This window comes from Protopterus annectens, chromosome 1.part2, assembly GCF_019279795.1.
Source record: "Protopterus annectens isolate FY-2018-M chromosome 1.part2, PAN1.0, whole genome shotgun sequence".
Classification (NCBI taxonomy): domain Eukaryota; kingdom Metazoa; phylum Chordata; order Ceratodontiformes; family Protopteridae; genus Protopterus; species Protopterus annectens.
In genome coordinates, this window is record NC_056727.1 from 570662853 (window position 1) to 570676718 (window position 13866).

Genomic DNA, 13866 nt, shown 5'->3' on the forward strand with positions numbered 1-13866 from the left:
CTGCAGTGATCACATAGATTTGTATTTAATTTAAAACTGTTATTTCAAATTTTACAGCAAATACACTGGTAGCCATTTGCTAAGCCAAAAAAAAATATCTCACAGCGAAAATAGACTTAGCATAAGCAAGAGTAAATAACTCTTTCCTTGAAACTCACATTTCTTGAAAATGCATCTAGTAATCCATTAAACTACAAGACATATGCTGGGACTCATGGTCAAACAGCATATAGTGTAACACTAGTTAGTGTCTATGTGATGGGTACAGGAATTCAAAAGACAAATGTGCAATCATTTGCTAAAAGATTGAGACAGCCTGCTGGATGTAAGTGCCACTTTTTAGGGGCTGCCTAAGAGTACTGTTTGTTTGGTGAAGTGGTCAGAGTCACAGAGTCGACAAATAGAGACTGAGGGAATCAAACGCTACACTACAAAAGCGGTTCATAGCTTTACTCATGTGCACCAACTTTGTAGTCGAACAGTGCATTTCACACCTGTGTTGTTGTGTCTTTTCAGCTTTTCCCAGTTAGGGGTCGCCACAGCGGAACTCCGGTCCGCTAATGATTGGTAGTTGAGTTTTACATGCCGAGTTACCAGCCCTGACGCACAACCTTCAACGAAGGTACGCCCATTCACGCATGTCTCCATGCAGAAGACGCTCTAGCTGAGAATCGAACGAACAGCGTCTTACTGTGAGGCGACAATGCTACCGCAGCACCACCACCGCAGGTTTAAAATTGTTTAATTCAAAATGTATTCACAGTTAAAAATTAAAATTAAACTCATAGACCTCATGATGTCTAGTTTATTCACAACCAAGTAAAATACTGTCAACAAAGCAATGATTGTACCCAAAAAACATGGCTGATATGATGTACTTGTTTACTACATTCAGTTCCTTCCCTTATACCATAGCTACTGTAGATTGCAGGAACCAAGTTATTTATACACACAACCATCAATTACAGCAACTTGCATGACTGTATACCTCATATATCTGCTTGAGAACAAAACTCAGCTTCATAGCTCAAATTAAGGAGATAGACCCAAAAATCAGGAACAGGTTTTAAATGTTTCTCTTGTGTACATAGAAAGTTGCTATAGTAAAAAGCTTTGCATTAGCAAGGAATCTCTGAAGGATACAAAGTCTGAAATTCATGCCTGCCATTATTTAATGACTGTAATCCACAACTATTTGTCAGAAAGCAACACATTTTCACAAAGAATCAACAAAAAATATATCTTAATTTCTTTGATCAAGAAGGTACAGTTTTGTAAAATCTTACCATAACGGTAAATGTCCTTGCCTTCACTGCTGCAGTATTTTTAACAGATGGGATTCCTTGCCATGGAAGCCCGAACGTCCGGCCAGTCTACCACTGACTACTTGTTGCTTTTAAAAGGTACATTGAATGTCACCCAAATGCTTCTTGCATAGTGTAGGGCATAAAGCTGACATTCAGGTTTACTATAGTCAGAAATGAATGCCCCAATAGGAACAAAGTCCAAGAAACCCAAGAGGTAACCTGCACATCCAGGAAGGCAAAAGACTAGGGGGTTGGAGGGAGGGTGTGAATACTGCAGCAGTGAGGGCAAGGACATCTACAGTTATGGTATGATTTTACACAACTGTACTATGCCCTTACATTCATTGATGCAGTATTCTTAACATATAGGAGAGTGCCAAAGCTCAAGAAGAAACTTGGGAGGGGGAAGGCACAGAAGACCCCCCTAAAAAGCAATGAAGAATGGCACTAGCAAAACCAGCCCTAGTTCTAGAGATACCATCCAATTTGTAGTGCCTGGTAAAGGTATGTACAAAAGTCCAGGTAGCTGCCTCAGTAACAGAATTAGAAATCTAAGCCCTAGAAAAAAAGCACCTGAAGAAGCCACAGCTCTAGTTGAATGAGCCTTAGCTGAAGAAGGAAGGCTCTTCCATGAAAAGTGTAACAAAAGGAAATAATCTTAGAAATCCAAGAAGACATAGCTTGCTTGAATGGTTTACCTTTAAATCGTCGATTCCAATATGGGTTAAATGGCTTCCACGACTACCAAAGTGCAAACGTCTCCAACATCGAATTCTGCAAAAGTGAACGGCAAAACTTCGCCCCTTTTTGACTCATGGTAGCACTGGTGTGGAGGTGTGGCACGGCCAGGAGTGTCAAAATTCGACATATTTTCGACGTTTAAAATTTTTTGCGGTTTTGGTTTGCGTAAATGAGTCGATTAAGTGGCCGGTTGATCATGTGTGATTGACGATATAAAGGTAAACCTGCTTGAATACATCAAGTCCCAAAGATCTAGGATGAAAGGAAACAAATAACTGATCAGATTTTCTAATAGCCTTAGTCTTATCCAAATAAACCCTGAGTTGCGTATGCATGCCCAAAGTATGCAGCACCCTCTCACTGTCAGTTTGCAGACAGGAAAAAAAAGTAGGCAAATTAATAGACTGATTCAGTGACAGCTCAATAACCACCTTAGGTATAAAAGAAAGATTAGTGCGCAAAGACACCCTATCCTTATGAAAGACCAAAAGAGGAGGACAAGCCATAAGGACACACAACTCAGACACCCATCTGGCAGAAGTAAGAGCTAATAAAAACAGTCTTCCAGGAACAATGTAGCAAGAAAACTGAAGCACCAGGCTCAAAAGGAGCCTGGGTCAATTTCTCCAAAACAAAATCAAGATCCCGGGGAGGAGGAACAGGCTTCCTGTGAGGTCTACAATTAAGAACACTTTTAAGAAATGGTTTAACCTTAAATCTAGAAACTAAAAGAGGAGAAAAAAAGCAGACACACAGATATGTCTGATAAGTGGGCCTTAGTAAAAGAATAGGCCAAATCAGCACTGAGCAACTCACACAAATAAGAAAGATCCAAAGGAACATCCACAGCAAGTGAGTCCAGGTTACAAAAGAGACACCAAATAGAAAACCTCTTCCATTTTGATAAGTATGATTTCCTAGTAGTAGTTTTCCTGGCCTTCTGCAGGACTTGCAGCCCATTCTCAGAAAAAGGTGCCTGTGAGGATTCAAAATCCTATTGCCTACATTGTCAGTTGAAGCGTGGACAGGTGGGAATGGATGAGAGATCCCTTGCCTTTTGTGATTAGATTCACCCTGTGAGGTAACTTGTGGTGATTGCCCCTGGCTAGATACAGCAGTAGAGGGGAACCAGTACTGTTGTGGCTGAAAGGGAGTCACCAATATTTTGCTATAATCCCACTGAATCTTGAGCAGGACTTTTGGAATGAGAGGAAGGGGAGGGAATGCATATAGAACCATCCCTTTCCAAGAAAATGAGATTGCATCCACCTTCCACACTAGAGGACCAGGGATTCTGGCACTAAACTGAGAACATTGTCTGTTCAGAAAGGAGGCAAAAAGATCCAATTGAGGACTACCCCACTGGTGGATAATGTCCAAAAACACATCCCTGTGAAGCATCCATTCATGGGACTGAGTTAAGGACCTGCTCAGAGTATCTGCTACAATGTTCTGACCAGAAGGGATATAAACTGCCACAAGAGTCACTGGATACTTGACAGCAAGATCCTGTACCATAAGTGCCAACCAACAAAGAAGATAAGATCTCATTCCTCCCTGTTTGTTGGTATACCACATCACTGTGGTATTGTCTGTGAACACCTTGACAGGCCCAGGACAGAAAAGAGGATGAAAGGCCAGGCCTGAAGACCCAGCAGAAGAGCTCTCATCTCTTTGACATTGATGTGCTCCTTCTGCTAATGAGGCAACCCCACCTCCTATACTTTTAGGGAGCCAAATGTTTCCCCCATCCCATGTCTGAAGCATCATGAGCAATCCCTGAGAGGGAAGAGGGGGATGGAAAGGCATCCCTGAATTCAGAGGCAACAGCTGAATCCACCAGTGAAGTTCCTGTCTGAGACAAGGAAGAAGAGGAATTGCAAAGTTTAGAGGATGTGCATCTTGGAGCCACTCTAATTTCAGAAACCACTGAAACTTTTTCATGTGAAGTTTGGCCAGACGACACTTCAGATTGGCGGATGCCATGAAACCTAGAGCTCTCAGAATCTCCATGGTGGTAATGGAAGCTAGAGGAAGAAGAGTTTGAAAGAAAAAAATGAGAATTAAGGCATTTGGAGGGGGCAGGAATGCAAGCATTGATACTGTGTGAATACTGTAATCCAGAAAAACATGATCCTGAGAAGAAGACAGAGAAGACATTTTGAAGTTTAGGGTGTATACCATGATGTGAAGAAGGGAAACAGCAAAATGAAGATTTTGCAAAAGGGTCTCTGGAGAGGATGGCTGAATCAACAGGTCATCTAAATAAGGAAAAATTTAGATCCCTTGAAGCATGCAAAAAGCAATCACAGGAGCAAGGCATTAGATGGTTACTATATAGGAAAAACCAATAGGCTTTTGAAAGAGCGTATTCTGCAACATATGAGTGACATTAGGAATGGGAAGATGTCTAATACCTTGTAAAAACATATTTTCAATAACCAAGGACATTCATTTAGTTTTATGATGTTGGAAATAGCTGAAGAAAGCTTGAGAGGTGGGGACATTGTGAATCGTACTGAAGTGGCAGAAATTAAATGGATTGCCAAATTACAGGCTGTTAAAACCACCGGTTTAAATGGAGTTGTACCTATAAAGCCTGCTTTGAAAGCTTGCAAGCTTTCATATCAGAGCTAATTGATTTGACTATCTTATTGGTTGGTAGTTTCTTTAAATTAGGTTGATTTTTTGATAGAGTAGATCTGAAGAAACACTTATGATGTGAAAGCGCTAATCTTTTTTTCTATGCCTCCATTGTGTGCATTTATTTATTGGATTAAATTACATGTTTTTAGTCATGGTGGTCACCTTGACTTTTTTTTCATTGATTTTATTTGTGCAAGATTGACCTCTGGCTGCTTGTAGTATAATTTTGACTATTTTGTGTTTTGTATTACTGCTGCAGCACATGGCTGAAGGCTCTAATGTTAAACTGGACTTTAACCCAAGACTTTTGAGTATATCTGCTTGTCATGGGCAATTCAATAGGATTATGAACTTGGAAGGTAATCCATTATTACAAATTACTTTGTCTGGGAACTTGATAGAGAATGAAGATGTCACCAATGATTTGGAAGCCTTTTCATTTTTGTCAAAAGAATTGACAAACTATTTAAGTTAAAAAGGCTTCCGTGGCAGCAACTGCACCTAGAAGCCTGTCTGCATCACAGAGTGAGCCCCAGATGTCTTAGAGTGCTATGTGTGCTGACCAATGGGGAGACCTACCCTGATCTATTAAGTCCCTGGCAAGATCTCAACATTGAACTGAGTTTATTTTAATTATATTACAGTCTTAATTTTTTTCTCCTGTAGAAAAAGAGCTCCTCATGAATATTGAGGCATTGCAGGGTGAGCTTCATCAGAAATATCCCTCAGAGGCATTTTAGTCCAGATTGGATGCAATTTTTAATGATATCTCTGCATATGACATCTGGTTACAATGTCAGAAAACAAAAAAAAATTAGAGAGGGACTTTTTGGACTTTAAAAATGTCCATATATTTGTGTGCCCAAGATTCAACAAGAATGCACATAATTCATTTAAAAGGGCTGATGATATAGGGACTGTAATGCTAATGATGACCCCCCTATAATTGTTCATGAACCAAGAGAATAGAGAATATGTCCCACAGGCTACTGATCACGTAAAACGGATAGCTACTCCAGTCCTTAACCCAGAGGGAGGTGCTAAAGGAAAGAACAATGACTCCAGTAAATTAACTTCTACCTCTGCACAGGTTTTTCTGGAGCTGCTAGTGATAGTGAGACTTCCATCAATTGCCACAGGGGGGGGGGGGGGTGCTCATTGAATCATGGATGGAAGAGGCAGAAGTTATCAACAGAATAGGGCCCGCAGGTGAAGAGCTTGGCAGCATGGAACTGGAAAATATAGTGATTCATTTGTCTTTATTTCACTTGTCAGAGCAGCATATATCTGTGTTAAACAAAGAATTGTCATTTATACCAAGATGTTCAGAGGTGAGTGACATTATTCTGAGTCTTAAACTCTTTGTGAGGAACATAATTCTTAAACTGTTTTTTCTCTCTCTACTGATGCAAGCAATGTTCATGGTTTTAGAAAATCCAGTACTTTTTTACCACAGCCTCACCCACTTGTTGAAGCCTTCCTTAAAGTTTGTGAAAGTGATGTGTTCAATGAACTTAATTCCAATAATAAACAGAAGTTTTATAACCTAACTGAAAGTGAATGGCTAGCTTTAAGGGAATTACCGGACAATCATAGGTTCATAGGTGTGTACTAGGCTAATGGCCCTGGAGCTTTTTCAAGCCTAGCCCATAGAAGTGCCCTGGCATTAGTTCCCAGTGCCTTTATCAAGTAGAGACGCTGGAGTGATCCCCTTGTTTCATTCATGCTTCAATAAAAGAAGTTACAATTACCATTTTTTAGTGCTGGCCTTGATTTTTGATTTTGCTGAAGGTGTGTTGGGCCTATGCACTTGCTGTACTTGCGAGGGCATTCTTTGCCATGAACTTTCTATTTCCCATCCACTCATCAAGATTTCTCTTGAAGAGGGCCAGTGAGGTGCTCTGCTTGACATGTATGGGAAGTCTATTCCAGAGCATGGGTAGTCTCTGGGTTATTAACCTGTCCCTCCCGCATGTTCTGTTGATTGAGAGTCTGGAACTCTCTCCCTACAGAACTTAACCTTACAATCCTCTCCACCCAATTTAAAAAGAACCTTACTCAATACTTCACTTTGCGATGGCTCTGTCCTTGCTCTACCGCTGACTAATTCCCCACACTTTACTACTTTTCACCCAACTATGGTCTCTTAGCAGTGTCTCTGAATCCTACCTATATTACTCTGTACAGCCATGTGATTAAGTGAAATCTAGAACATATATTATGTAACACAATTATATATGCACCTCTTGAATGTTGGCCTGGGAACTTCGAAAATGACCTTCAAATACATTGTATAACCTCTATTCTTGAATTACTCTTATAATGGAATGGTTTCATTATGTAATTATGTAAAAATTTCTCTGGATTGTATTTCTCTATTGTATTTTACAGTGTATTATGTTGTTTGTCTTATGTCTACTGTATGGAGCTTTTCTCCCCGGACCTCCGCTGAAAATGGATATATATCCAGTCGGACATTCCCAGTTAACAAATGTAAAATAAAATAAATTGTGGTAATGAGGTTGAGGTCTCTGGAGCATGTGATGTGGAGGGATTGGGATTTCTTTAGATGTAGCATTTCTAACAGAGCTGGGTCAGACATGGCTTTGTAAGTCAAGCAGAGATCGCCTCTTAGTAGATGATATGGGACAATGACTAGCTGGAGTTTTTTGAGTCTGTCCATGTAGGACATGTGTTTAAGACCTAGGATCCTCTTCATGAGGTACTTTTGTGGCCTTTCCAGCTGTTGTATGTGTTTAGTGAGGTACATGGCAGATGGGGCATTATATTTGATGACTGGCCTAATGAGGGAAGAGTAGAGAGAGATGATAACCTCTTTCTTCCTGGATGCAAAACCCTTGGCAATGAGATGTGCCACATAGAAGGCTTTCTGACCACAGTGGAAATGTGGTGGTCGAAGGAGAGGTTGTCTGTCAACCTGTGTCTCCAAATCTCTTATAACACCTCCTTCAGTGTTCAGTGGGCTCCCATCAATGTGGTAATTAGTGGGAACTGACATCTTCATGCATCCTGCTGATGGGGGGGGGGGTTGTGTTTTTTGATGCAGATGTATATATTTGGAAAATGGAGATGATGATTAGTGATGTGTGTACATGTTCTAGAATTACTAAATCAGATGTTATTAAGATGATTAAGTACATGTACGACTGTTTGTGTGATCTGTTTATGATGAGAGCCTTTACCAAGGAGATGTTTGAGTATTTGACTGTAACAGATCTGTTGATTCCAGTAATTCATGGTCTACCTTAAGTCCACAAACAGTCGAATGACTCTTCGATGCACCCCATTGTTTCGGCTCATGGTTGGCTCATGGAGCCTTTGTCAGTTTATGTAGAAACCATGTTAAAACCTGTTGTTGATAAGGCTCCAGCAGTACTTATGGACACAGAGCAATTCTTATGGACACTTGGTCAATGCTTTGACACTTTGGAAAAGACCAAAGACTTATGTTTTGTTCTTTTAGATGTACGTACTTTGTTTACTATTATTCCAAATGATCTAGGTATCGAGTCTGTCAGAAACTTCTTAAAGATTTAAAGTTTACCAGTGACTATGACAATGGACAGATTGATCTTATTTGTACTTTATTGGATTTTATCCTTACTAATAATGTTTTTATCTTTAATGATGTACTCCACTTGCAAAAGCTACGTGTAGCTATGGGCACGTTATGTGCCAACAGCTACGCCAATTTTGTGATGGCTAGTTGGGAGGTGGAATATGTGATGGATTGTTCTGATAATAGATTTTTTAAGTATGTTATATATTCTAAATGTTTTGTTGACAACGTTTTTATGTTGTGGAATGGCCCTATTGATTTGCTTTATGATTTTGCTAGGTATCTTGAAATTACCTATTATTTTAAATTTACTGTGAATTTTTCCATGCAGTGTATAGATTTTCTTGATGTTTGTTTGCTCTTTAGGGAGGATGGGATGGTGGATACTTCCTTATATGGGAAGAATTGTAGGAAAAACACTTTGTTGGATAGAATGAGTATGCATCTGTCCCATGTTTATAATAATGTTCTCAAGGGACAGTTTCTTAGGATTTCTAAATTGCATACTAGTGACTCTGTATTATTGGAAACAAATGAGAGCTTGGGTAAAGAATTTGTAGATAGAGGCTATCACCCCAGGGAGATCGAGAGAACCCACTCTGAAGTTATCAGACTGAGGACAATGAAAGGTCGACCTTATTTGGTAAGGCACTTCAGTCTGTGAATAGCACCCTACCATTAGGTTAATGTTGACTTATAGCACTGGTTATGGAAAGGTTTGTGATATTGTTAGGAGAAACTGGGTTATCCTGCTGTCAAATGACAATATTAGAAACATTGTTGGTGATAGACCCTATTTTGGGTTTAAGAACAATCCATCTTTGAGACAGATTTGTTATGACCTAGGATAAAGACGAAATGTCCCTCCAATAGGGTTGGTACTTTTCTCTGTAAAGCCTGTAAAGCATGCAATATGATCTCCACCTGAAATTCATTTGTACATCCCTTAACACATACTGTATATAGTTTGAACCCCTATGCTAAATGTAAAATGAGGAATTTGGTTTACATGGCTAACTGCAAGGCACATAATGATTACTATATAGGAAAAACCAACAGGCTTTTGAAAGAACATATTTTGCAGCATATGAGCGACATTAGGAATGGGAAGATGTCTAATGCTTGTATATGTTAAACATATTTTTAATAACCCAGGGCATTCTTTTACTTGTATGGTGTTGGAAATAGTTGAAGAAAGCTTGAGAGGTGGGGACATTGTGAATTGTACTGAAGTGGCAGAAATGAAAGGGATTGCCAAAATACAGGCTGATAAAAACCCTGGTTTAAATGCTTGCAGGCTTTCATATCAGAGTTCATTGATTTGACTATCTTACTGGTTGGTAGTTTCTTTAAATTAGGTTGATTTTTTTTTATGATGGAGTAGATCTGAAGAAGCACTTATGGTGTGAAAGCACTAATCTTTTTTTTCTGTGCCTCCTTTGTATGTTTTTATTTATTTATTGGATTCAATTACATGTCTTTAGCTGTGGTGGTCACTTTGACTATTTTTGTTGATTTTATTTGTGCAAGATCAACCTCTGGCTGTTTGTGGTATATTTTTGATTATGAAGCCAAACTGGAAGAGAAATTGAGAGGCATAGAGAAAGAGGAATGTGGCTGGGAAGGGACAAAGAGTCATATAGCACCTGGTTTGACCAGAAAGGAAAGCTTCAGAGTCCCTGAAAACTGAGAAGCCTTAGCACAAAGGGCCTGATTACCTCTAGGGCGGGATTGCATATGAACAAAAGTAGGCTAAGAGGGGTAGTTTCTCTGAACTTTAGGCACAGCAGAAACAAACACATTTTTAAGCTCCTGTAATGCCTTACCCTTATCTTGAAGGGACTTAAACCAGCAGCAGTAGCTTCCCCAAACAAAAGTTTAGAATCCAGAGGAGCATCTATCAACTTAGCTTTAATATCATCAGGTAGAGGTTGAAGCCTATGCCAAGAATACCTCCTCATCACTGAAACAAAAACAGCAGCCCTAGAAGAGGCATCTGCTGCATTATAACTACATTTAATAGAATGATGAATGACTTGAGAGGAAGTCCCTGGCAAGGAAAGAACAGAAGTTTTACCCTCAGTCTGGAAAATCAGAAATAAGTTGACAGGCCTGAGAAAGAAGAGCCAACACATACCTAGACATATGGGTCTAATAATTAATAGCCCTAAAAGCAAGGGTAGCAGAAGTGTAAACCTCCTTACCCAACCTTTCCATAGTTCTGCTATCCTTGTCACAAGGCAATACCTTGGGCGAAGGAACAATTGAGATGGCTTATCAGAGGCTACAGACATAACAGAGGGGTCAGCAGCAGAACATTTATATAAAAAATAACAATTCTATAAAACCTGTCAGGCTTCTTGGGTGCAGGGGTCAGAGAATCAGGCACATGCGAGGCATTGGAAATAGCATCCAGCAAAGCATCCAAAACAGGAGGAATAGCCACATGTTTTGGAGATTCCATCTGCAGTAACTCATAGCACCTCTTATGGATATCAAAGACCTGACCACAATCCTACTTAAAAAATCCATTAGTCTAGAGAGCATATTGCCAAAGGCATTTCCTCAAAAGGAACATGTAGACTAATATATTCCTCCTCCTCTGACCCATAGTCTAAAAGAGGACGAATTTGATTAGAATAAGTCAGGGATTCATTATCTGAATCTGACTCATCTGCAGACAAATCTTGTTCTCTAGGCCTCTTAAGGGGAGTACAGGACCAAGGAGGAACAGGAAAAGAAACCCTTGAGGTGGCTTTAAAGACATTAAATCAGCAAATAGCCCCCTGAGTGAAGGCCTGACACTCACTTTGTGGATCCACAGGAGCAGAAGGAACATGTTTAATGTTTGGTTTCTTCTTTAAAGGAACATCCCCTCCAGAAAGCTGAGAAGGCCCAGACCCAGGACTGCAGTCAAGAACCATAGTAGGAACTTCTTCCCAAACCAAAAACTGAGGAACTCCCCTAGGCCCCTCTGAAACAATCAGCCATAGTTCCCCCTGAACATCTGGAATGGATGCCTGAAAGGCCTCTTTGGATGTGCTGCCAGCCTGACCCTCACCAGCCTCAGACATGCTTGCGGCAGAGAAATCCAACAACACAGCCGCCTCTGGGTTTGTAACAACCTCGGGGCAAACACCTGTCAGAGACTGGACAACAGAAAATTCTGGCCATACCTTTTTCACCCTCTTCTTTCCTAAAGGCTGACCCTCGGGGCAGGATATTCCTTCCATTTTATCTTTAGCAAGAAGCTTAAGATGCTGGTTCTCAAGACACAAGGAAAGGGAGGAAAGTCTACTGCAGAGGGTTTTTGGAATGAACACCTGACAAATAGAACAAGATGTATGGTCATGAGAAGCTTCTAGACAAAAAAGACATGTGGCAGTCTTTATGGAGAATCTGTCTCCCACACTGACATTTACCCATCTTGGATGACATTAACCCCAGGGAGCACAAAAAGTAAGAAAAAACAAAATCCCTAATGGGGCACTTTAAGTCAGCAAACAAGCATAGATAGTCACTGGAGAACAAAAATGCATTCAACTGGCAGAAAACAGACCAATGGTAAAAAGTTACGTTCAGACTGGCAGTAAAGAAGTTCTGATTATGGTAGGCCTAAACCTCACCTTTATGCCATATGCTACACAAGGAGCATTTGGGTGATGTTTGGCATACCTTTTAAAAGCAACAAGTAGTCTTTGGTAGACTGACCGGACATTTGGTCTTCCACAGCAGGGAATCCCATCTGTTAAGGATACTGCAGCAGTGAATGTAAGGACATCTGGCCAATGCCAAAGTTTTAAATACCATTTTATTTTATCTGTTTTCTAACCAGGTAAACTCACTGTACAGTGTCCCTTTTCAGGATGACCCAGAAGCACTATCTGAATGACTTGCTAAAAGGCACAGAATAGGCAAATGGAGGTGCAAGGATTCAAACCCTTTTCTGTGTGTTAGTAAAACTATTCAATCTGTGACTGAGTTTTCTGCATCTGCAATCCATGCTTCTCTCTGTCTCCAAAACACATCATAATGGCCAACTCCCATAACATGCAGATGTATCAGTGAAGGCATAACATCTCATCTTGGAACACACACACATCATACAGACACACAGTGAGACACACAGTGAGACACACAGAGAGAGACACACTTCATTCAAAACATTCCTCTTTCTATAAAAAAAAACATCAATCTCCAGTGTTCAGTGCCTGGCATCATTCAACAGTTGTGCTAGTTAGACAACCAGGCACACACAGCTGCTACACTCAGTATGGCAGTGTTGGAGAGTGTGATGTATGAAATGCATAATGATGAGCAACACCTGTATGGCCTGTGGGATGACCTGCAGTGGCTTGCAGTGACATGGGATAATTAGAGCAAGGAGAATTCACTGCTGCTCAGATCCTTGGTATTGAAAATAGCATCCATCGGTATGTTCATGAGGCAGATGGTCACTGTCATCTATTTTGCCTCAGCTGGCCATGCTAACCATGACTGTGGGAGGGTGAAGACATGAGGAGGATGGTCAAAGGCCAGCAGCACACAAATGACATATACCTTTCTGGAGACAGACAGCCACAGTGGATATACCTCTCAACTGTACAGATTTTCACAGAATGTCCAGATTTTTGTCTCATATTTTTTGGTCCATTTCTCATAAAATTGTGTTTTTCTGGCAAATCATTAAATATTGATGTCAGAAAATAATGCCAGACAGCTCAGTTTCAGAATTCATACCCTTCAGAAAATTCATGCTAATGCAAAACCTGATATTCTATCAACTTTCTAAGTCTGTAAAAGCAATGTTTAAAAACTGTAACAATTTTTGGGCCCTTGTCCACCAATTGTTTACTGCATTGTCCAGATTTTTGCTCTAAGAAATTGAGAGGTATGACAGCAGTCAATACATGCCATACTCTACCCCTGGAATGCCGTACCAGCCCTCTTGTTCTTGGTAAGACAGTTCTGCACCATCCATGCTCCATAGTAACATTGACAGCATGCCACACCTATCCATTGACATCATCTAGGCATATAATATTGAACAATGGGTTGGGAGGGTGGCCTAATGGTTAATGTGTTTGCCTTACAAACAGGAGGTGCAGGGTTTGAGTCTCACAAGGGATAATTGGCTAGGCTTAAAATGGCTCGCAAGGGCAGTTAGTCTAGTACTAATCTATGATCCTATGAACCATCTGTTGGTTACCACCATGAGGTATTACATCTAAGTCGTAAAAACAACCAAGAATAGCCAGTATTCCCAATCATCATTTTAATAAGCCACAGAATTCTCTTAGTGCCTCAGCACACAGCCTTTACAGGGTAATATAACACATACATCAAAATCTCTCACACACAAACACACACACACACACACACACACACAAACACACACACACACACACACACACACACACACACACACACACACACACACACACATATATATATATATATATATATATATATGTATATATATATATATATATATATATATATATATATAAAATCACATCAATTAAATTAATAACATCAGTTAACTAAATCATCTCATTAAATCATATTAAAAACATTTCAGATGGTAATCAG